The 9,454-nt window shown below is 46.2% G+C and overlaps 1 long non-coding RNA gene across 1 annotated transcript; it reads right to left on the bottom strand.

The window, feature by feature from the left end:
- Positions 1-780: 780 nt before the first annotated feature.
- Positions 781-1,517, bottom strand: LOC120974334 (uncharacterized). Its single transcript, XR_005769717.2, has 2 exons — positions 1,383-1,517; positions 781-1,257 (listed from the first exon to the last, which is right to left on the bottom strand). It is a non-coding gene; the product is annotated as an uncharacterized lncRNA (long non-coding RNA).
- Positions 1,518-9,454: the final 7,937 nt, after the last annotated feature.

Raw genomic sequence — 9,454 nt, forward strand, 5'->3', positions numbered from 1 at the left:
TTGTAAACGCCGGTACGATCAGAAAAACGCGGGCCTCTTGCGATCGCTACTTCCCCGTAGAAATAGAAATAATCCATCGTACAAACCAGGGAAACAACTGCCCACTAACGCACGTCGCGCTCTCGGTCACCCCTCGCTCCTGTCTCTATCGCGTGAAAAGTCGCCGCCGCTCCGCCCACGAACCAACGCACCATCGCTCCCAATCGACGCATGGCTAACGACGAGGGCAGGTGGCGGACGTCGGGAACGATGAGGAGCTGGCGCACTTCCGGTGCCCGATCTCGCTTGAGCTCATGAAGGACCCGGTCAAGGCACCTACGGGCATCAACAATGTCCGGGAGAGGTGGCTGGTGCGGGGCCGCGACACATGCCCCATCACCGGCGGCCACGTGCGGCTCGCCGACCTCGTCCCCAACAACGCCACGCGCCCGCATGATCCAGGACTGGTGCGTCGCCAACCGAGCCGAGCAGGTGCCCGTCGCCGAGGCTGACGCGGCCGCCGTGCGCGGGAACGCGGCGGCCTGCGGGCAGTTGGCCGCCAGGGCTAGGGCCATCGGGAAGAGCACGTTTACATAAAAGTGTGCTGATATTTTCTACTAATATATTGAAGCTAATGATGGTACCATGCATCTAATCTTGATTCACCAAAGACTTTCTATGTCAGACGGCGATGATGCTACCATCGCATCCAATATTGATTCACGGGAAACATGGCATGGCATCGATTCAAACACACACAAAAAATCAAGGAGCGATAGATTGACCAGAACACAATACCGATAATCAACATTCTTTATCTTGAGTATGACCACCAAACTTGTAGTGTAAAGTGACCGGGCATCCTCGTCGGGTGTTGAGTAGTTGAAAAACTGAGTTACCGGCAATATTTGGTAGCAAAGAAAAGAAGATTGATGCAACATGTCAAATCAACTGCAACAACTAATGTATTAGGTACTTATATCCCAATTTATTTTTTAACACAATATCCATTAAGTCCCAGGCAAAATATAGGTAATTTAAATTGAACCTAATGAAGATGCGGGAGAGGGGGCACGTAAAGGAGAACGGGTCATTGTCATCGACACCATGTCAGAGGGTTTCAGACAGTCTTTCTTGCACGCCTCCATGGACGGGTAGCACTCTAGATTCGCGAGACAACACAAACAAAGCCATCCATCTTTGCATCTTTCTCGTTGACGCAAAGCCCATACGGTAAATTGATCTTCTCGTTATCCATGTCTTCTTCGATGATCAAACCTATGGAACAACAAATAAATTGACCATTGATATGGTAACTGATCATATTGGACTGATTAATTACAAACAAGCAACAGATACTGAAAGGTGAGAAAGAACTGATAACTCTATGTGGAAGTGCATACATTGCGCAGTAGGTGCGGAGCATAGGAGATGGAGACACAGTAGCAACGCTAGACCGTAGATGCGAACCGTGTACCTGTCCATCCTCTTCTAATGCAGTTTGAAAATGCTAGGCAAAAGATATGCACGATTGGTCTATCTACACAGGGCTTGTATAGATGGAGAGATAGAGATCTGGTGCAGAAAACATCAAGCAATAAAATAGTACATACCTATTAATTGGCCTAATTAAAGCTTGTAGTACTCACCCCGATCCATATTAATTGTCTCTCATATGGATGTATGGATCAGAAGGAGTACCTCATTCAAGAGCTTCATACTAGAAGCACATATCTTACAGTACTACCACTATTTCTAATAGGAAGACTCCAAGACTTAATAAGACATACCTAAATAAGACATTCCGGCAATAAAGAAGATTCCAATACTTGATAGGAGATTTCATTATTAAAAACAGATTTCAACACTTAATAAGACAAATTGCTCAATAAAAAGTTCCAACACTTAATAAGACATACCTACAAGAAGAGATATTTGTATGCTTCTTATATCCATGGATATTATTATGTTGATATGATTACTTCATCGTTTCTCAATATTTATACCGTCAAAGAGGTTACATGATACACATGTTGGGTAGCATTTCACATTAAAAAAAATCTGTTTTTATCATTTACCTACTCGAGTACGAGCAGGAATTAAGCTTGGGTCTCCAACGTATCAATAATTTTTTATCATTTCACGCTATTATATTATCAATATTGGATGTATTTTATATTATTTTTGGGACTAACCTATTAACCCAGTGCCTAGTGTCAGTTGCTTTTTTTTTGCTTGTTTTTGGTTTTCCAGAAAATCAGTGCCAGACTGAGTCCAAATGCTATGAAACTTTGTGAATTTTTTTCTAGACAAGAGAGACCCTAGAAGTTTCGGGTGGAGACCAAAAGGCAAACGAGAAGACGGCAAGGCAACAGGGCGTCCCCTGGGGGAATGAACTTCATGAGTTACATGAACTCAATTTGAGATGAATCCAAAACCATATGTGAGAGTAAACATTGCGCTGGCAAGTGGCAACACAGTGGCAGAGCCAGGAATAAAGCAAACCCGGGCCTAGTTTTTCTTTTTCAACAACATGGAAAAACTTTGGCACTTAAAGCTAGTTCATACGTACCATTTTCTAAAAAAATACCGGATGTAGAAGTATACAAAAATAAAGTTCAATTTCTTAATAATCTACAATTTAAACTTGATGCTCAATGATCCAACAAAATAGATAAATCACACCAGAAGTATAAATAAATAGTAATATGGGAATACCAAAAGAAAAATAATACCAAATCAATTGATAACTTGGTCGGTTCCTCCCATAACTTGATCAACGACAGAAGAATCAACACCTTCAAGGCTTTCATGAAAAAAAATGTAAACTTCAAGTGAAACAATTGTCAAAGGTAAAAATCTGAAAACTTACCACTTGGACGAGGCGCGCGCTTTGAATTAAATTTTAGTTCGGAGTAGTTTGTACATTGATACATAGTAACACATAGGTCACATGAAAAGCATCAGGGGAAACTGAAAAAAGCATCAAATAAAAAAAATACCAAGCTGTGGCAATCAAGCAGGGGAATGGCGCACCCACCAACCCCACGCAGGCAGCCACTCTCACGTGACGCCGGGAGCTGCATCTCAACCGTCCACGCCTCGAACGGAGGCACAAGATCGGCCTTGACCTTATCTTAGTCTTCATGGCTCGTTCGCCTTTATAAGGCTGCCACCCGCTTCTCCCATCGTCATCCCACCACCACCACCACCACTGGAGGGAGGCTTCCATTCCACCCTCCTCATCGCACACCGCCCCGCCGCGCGCAGAGAGGAAACCCTAGCCGTTGGAGCGAGAGAGAGGGGGAGATCCCAGCCAGCCAGCCATGGAGGGGCCCTTCCGCCTCCTCCTCCTCCTGGCCTTGCTGCTCCCGGCCGCGGCCGCCGCCGTGCGAGCCGGCCCTGCTGGCTATCAAGGTCGCCCGCTTCTGCGCAACGGACATCACCTCCGCGCACTGCTGCGCAGAGGTGGTGGCCGCCGTTGACCTCAGGGACTGCCTCTGCCGCGTCGCCGCCGAGCCCAAGCTGGCCGTGGCCAGACTCAACGCCACGCGCCTCCTCACGGTCTACATTGTTAGACTTAATCTTGATTCATGTATCTGCATGTGTGTTTTGGGTCTGCATGTAGTTTAGTTTAGGGTGCTGTCCGGCAAAGGCTTGGCTCAAGCGTGAGGAAAGTGAGTTGTGAGGATGTGTGATGCGGCCGACACGGCGCGTGAAACAGCAAGACACTTACTGTAGGAGGCTGGAGCTTTGACCGGGAGATGCCAAGAAAATAGGTGTATTCGTTTGCATGGCCGCCGGCCGTGCAGATCACGTAGCTAGCGATCCAAAGAGAGATGCGGTCATGTGCTAGTAAGTGGGTTAGTGGTCATCGTGGTGGCTGATTAGTACGAGCATGTTGTACTGGCTATTTAAGTTGAGTAAGTGAAGAAAGACTTGAGGGCTAGTGGAAAAATGTAGCCATCGTGTGTACACCAAGGGCAGGGCCTCTACGCAAAGCTCTTTGCTCGTGTAGAGTTTTTCCATGCATGGTGTGTGTTCATGAAAGAAGTCACAAGAGAGCTCGAGAGGAAGGAGAACAGCAGCGCTGCGAGAGGCGGCGCCAACAACTGGCATCAGAGCCTCGTCGATCTGAGGCGGTGGTGGCGACGCGTTCAACTCTATGTGAGGTGGAGGTCGGCGGCGCAAGGTGGACGTCGTTGGCGGCGCAATGCCGCTGGCGGCCGGTGCATGTTTGCTGCGGTTTCTCTACTTTCTTATCCGTAGCTAGCTGCTCGATGGTCATCGTCTAATCAGCTGCTTTGTTCGCTGCGGTTTTCGAATGTAAAATACGGCCGGCCGCTAATTATTAACTTGTTGTTTGTCAACCCTGTACGAACGCGCGTACAGGACCCGCTCCCCCTGCTGCCAGGCTTTATTCAAATTGTTGGAATTGGAACATTTACATGAAGAAAGTTCAACTCCCCGAGAAGGCCTAACCAGACATGGCGGTCTAACGAGTGAAAGTGCATGCCTAGCGAGACTGTGAGCCTCGATATTCAAGCTCCTAAACTTACGGACAAAATTACAAGTAAACGCATTCGATCTCTTTATGATTTCACGTATAATAGCTGCATGATTTCCTGCCGAACCCTGCTTGATTTCATCCACCACGGTCTTGCAATCAGACGCCACATGTATCTTCTGAACATATAAATCCTCCGCTAGCGCCAACGCTTCCCTTACCGCCAATGCCTCCAATGTAACAGGGTCATGCATATGCTTGAAAGTGATAGAAGAAGCACCAAGGAAAGTGCCATCCAAATCCCTGCATATTACACCAACAGAACCACAGCTTCCACTTGAGACAGCGGCATCAGTATTAAACTTCACATACTCCATTGGCGGGGGCAGCCAGTGATTTGGCCTAATTGCCCAGTTAGCATTGCTCCTCTCAGTAGGTTTTGTCAAAATCTCTAGATCCTTTAGGAAAGCATTGATGAAGAGATGAATTTGCATAGGGCTGTCATAAATCTCCTCGTGAATGGCTCTTCGGCACGACCTCCAAATTGCCCAGAGGGTTACAACCATGCGAGTGAACTCTGTATGTGACAGCTTCTCTTGCATTGTGAATACCCAGTTTTTGGCATTCAGACTTAGGTTTTCACACATCAGCTCCACTGTGTCCTCTGATGACAACGACCAGACACACCTAGCAGATATCAAGGCGTGTTTCCAACTGTCCTCCGCCGAGCAAAATGGACAGGCCGGCATGGGGCCATGTGCCGATGATGCTTAACATCTGTAGTTGGTACCGAATCAGAGCACAATCTCCATACAAAATTTTTCAGCTTGGAAGGAACCTTGATATTCCAGATTGAAGCCCACACCTTCTTTTCGTGTTTTCTATTGGTTTTGCAGATGATGCCACCCACTTCCACTAGTAGAAAACAGGGCTTTGGTTCAGGCCGGGCCAGCCCATTAGTCCCGATTCAGTCACGAACCGGTACCCATGGGGGCAGAGGTCCCGGTTCGTGAGGCCAGGGGGTCGGCCGGGCCTCGTGGGGCATTGGGCCCGGTTCGTCTGGCCCCTTTGGTCCCGGTTCCAGACACGAACCGGGACCAATGGACCTCGCTCCTGGCCCACAACCATTGGTCCCGGTTCGTGGCTGCAACCGGGACCAAAGGGTGTCCTTTAGTCCCGGTTCCAGCCATGAACCGGGACCAATGAGATGCCTATGTATACCCCCTCGCCTGCGAGTAGAGCACTCCATTGCTTTGTTTTTCTGGCCGGCCGTTGGAGAGCTTTGTGGTGCTCTAGCTCACCTCCTATGCACATGAGGTGTTCGATGAAATGCCCAAGCCACACTTAAGCTTTCTCCTCTCGAAGCTCCTTGTCCAAACTCCATTTTCCTTGAGATTTGTCTAAGTTTGGCGGTCCGTCCTGTCCCGTCCCCGTCCTCACCACCGTTGATCGCCCGCGCCGATCTCGTCGCCGGCACCACCGTGGTGAGCCTCTTGATCTTATCTTCTTTCTAAAAGAAAAATGTTCTTACTTGTATGATTTAGATAGATACTTGTGTAGTTTCCTTACTTGTTATTGTTTGTTATTATATAGTGCGATGGTTTTGGTATCCACGTCCGTCGGCCCTCGTCATGTCTATGATTCGGATATATATATATATATATATATATATATATATATATATATATATATATATATATATATATATATATCATCTTTTATAACTATTAGTTTCATTTAGTATTTATGACAATTATGCCGAGCAACGTGACATAGATTTTTTTATCTAGGAGGTATGTGAACCGGAAATTCCAACCGACCCTATTATCGAGAGGTTAAATTTAGTTGAAGAAGAAAACAATTACTTGAAGAAAAAATTGAAAAAAAATTGAGCAGGAGAAGATGATATTAGAGTTGCATGTTGCGGATATCGTCGATGATCACAAGATCAAGATGGATGCAATGCGCTTGAAGATTAGAAAGATTAGAAAGTATGCCATTCATACTGAGGCTTGGTATCATTATGCCGTTGAATCAATTGTTACCTTGGTTGCGGTTATGATCGCATTTGTTGTTGCATTGAAATGTTTTACATAGTTTCAATGTATGGTTTAATTAGATGCTCTGGAGAGCTATATGTTGTTCAATGAGAACTATGTATGTATTTTGGTTTTAATGTGATGATGAACTTCTATTAATTTGGTCACTTATCTATTCATGATGTACGCAGATGAACCGGTAATGGATGTACGGTAACAGACGCACCTCCGAGTACATTAAGGGCGTCAATAATTTTCTCGCAGTGGCTGAGGAAAACAAGCAGAATGGTTTTATGTGTTGTCCATGCCCTATATGTGGGAATACGAGGTCTTACTCTGACCCAAAAACCCTTCACGCCCACCTTCTTTATAAGGGTTTCATGCCACACTATAATGTTTGGAGCAAGAACAGAAAAAGAGGGGTTATGATGGAAGACCGCGAAGAAGAAGAAGAAGATGACAACTATGTGCCCCTTGAATACGGTGATGCTGCAATGGGGGAAGCTGAAGATCAAGAGGAACCAAACAATGTGCCCGATGATGATCTTCGCCGGGTCATTGTTGATGCAAAGAGACAGTGCGAAAGTGTAAAGGAGAAGCTGAAGTTCGATGGCATGTTAGAGGATCACAAAAAAGGGTTGTACCCTAATTGCGAAGATGGCAACACAAAGCTCGGTACCACACTGGAATTGCTGCAGTGGAAGGCAGAGAATGGTGTACCTGACAAAGGATTTGAGAAGCTATTAAAAATATTGAAGAAGAAGCTTTCAAATGATAACGACTTGCCCGACAGTACGTATGCATCAAACAAGGTTGTATGCCCTTTAGGATTGGAGGTGCAGAAGATACATGCATGCCCTAATGACTGCATCATGTACCGCGATGCGTACAAGGATTTGAACGCATGCCCGGTATGCGGTGCATTGCGGTATAAGATCAGACGAGATGATCCTGGTGATGTTGACGGCGAGCGCCCCAGGAAGAGGGTTCCTGCCAAGGTGATGTGGTATGTTCCTATAATACCATGGTTGAAACCTCTGTTCAGAAACAAAGAGCATGCCAAGTTGATGTGATGGCACAGAGAGGACCGCAAGAAAGACGGGAAGTTGAGAGCACCCGCTGACGGGTCGCAGTGGAGAAAAATCGAGAAAAAGTACTGGGAGGACTTTGCAGGTAACGCAAGGAATGTATGGTTTGGTTTAAGCGCGGATGGCATTAATCCTTTTGGGGAGCAGAGCAGCAATCACATCACCTGGCCTGTGACTCTATGTATCTATAACCTTCCTCCTTGGCTGTGCATGAAGCGGAAGTTCATTATGATGCCAGTTCTCATCCAAGGCCTTAAGCAACCCGACAACGACATTGATGTGTACCTAAGGCCATTAGTTGAAGAACTTTCACAGCTGTGGAATGGAAACGGTATACATGTGTGGGATGAGCACAAACAGCAGGAATTTGACCTACCTGCGTTGCTGTTTGTAACCATCAATGATTGGTCTGCTCTCAGTAACCTTTCAGGACAGACAAACAAGGGATACCACGCATGCACGCACTGTTTACATGACACTGAAAGTATATACCTGGAAAATGCAGGAAGAATGTGTACCTAGGGCATCGTCGATTTCTTCCGACCAACCATCCATGTTGAAAAAAAGGCAAGCATTTCAAAGGCAAGGCAGATCACCGGAAGAAGCCCGCCGTCCGTATCGGTGATCACATACTTGCTATGGTCAATGATTTAGAAGTAATCTTCGAAAAGGGTCCTGGCGGACTATCTGTTTCGAATGACGCAGACGGACATGCACCCATGTGGAAGAAGAAATCTATATTTTGGGACCTACCCTATTGGAAAGACCTAGAGGTTCGCTCTTCAATCGACATGATGCACGTGACGAAGAATCTTTGCGTGAACCTTCTAGGCTTCTTGGGCGTGTATGGGAAGACAAAAGATACACCGGAGGCACGGGAGGAACAACAACGTGTGCACGAAAAAGACGGCATGCCTCCAAAGCTGTAAGAAGGTCCTGCCAGCTACGCTCTTACCAAAGAAGAGAAGGAAATCTTCCTTGAATGCCTGCTTAGTATGAAGGTCCCGTCTGACTTCTCGTCAAATATAAAGGGAATAATAAATATGACAGAGAAAAAGTTCCAGAACCTAAAGTCTCATGACTGCCACGTGATTATGACGCAACTGCTTCCGGTTACATTGAGGGGGCTTCTACAGGAAAATGTTCAATTAGCCATTGTGAAGCTATGTTCATTCCTCAATGCAATCTCTCAGAAGATGATCGATCCAGAAATCCTACCAAGGTTAATGAGTGATGTGGCACAATGTCTTGTTAGTTTCGAGCTGGTGTTCCCACCATCCTTCTTCAATATCATGACGCACGTCCTAGTTCATCTAGTCGACGAGATTGTCATTCTGGGCCATGTATTTCTACACAATATGTTCCCCTTTGAGAGGTTCATGGGAGTCCTAAAGAAATATGCCCGTAACCGCGCTAGGCCAGAAGGAAGCATCTCCATGGGCCATCAAACAGAGGATGTCATTGGGTTTTATGTTGACTTCATTCCTGACCTTAAGAAGATTGGTCTCCCTCAATCGCGGTATGAGGCGAGACTGAGTGGAAAAGGCACACTAGGAGGGGACTCAATAATATGTAGGGACGAGCATTCTTGGTCTCAACGACACTACACAGTTCTACAGAATTCTACCTTGGTGACCCCGTATGTCGATGAACATAAGAACATTCTGTGCTCCAAACACCCAAAGCAGTGTGACGACTGGATTACATGTGAACACATCATGACTTTCGGCAGTTGGTTGCAAACACGTCTTAGGGGTGACAACACTGTTTCTGATGAGCTGTACTCATTGGCCAGGGAACCATCTTCGACTGTAATGACTTACAAAGGGTACGAGATAAAT

Source organism: Aegilops tauschii, chromosome 2 (assembly GCF_002575655.3).
Source record: "Aegilops tauschii subsp. strangulata cultivar AL8/78 chromosome 2, Aet v6.0, whole genome shotgun sequence".
Classification (NCBI taxonomy): domain Eukaryota; kingdom Viridiplantae; phylum Streptophyta; class Magnoliopsida; order Poales; family Poaceae; genus Aegilops; species Aegilops tauschii.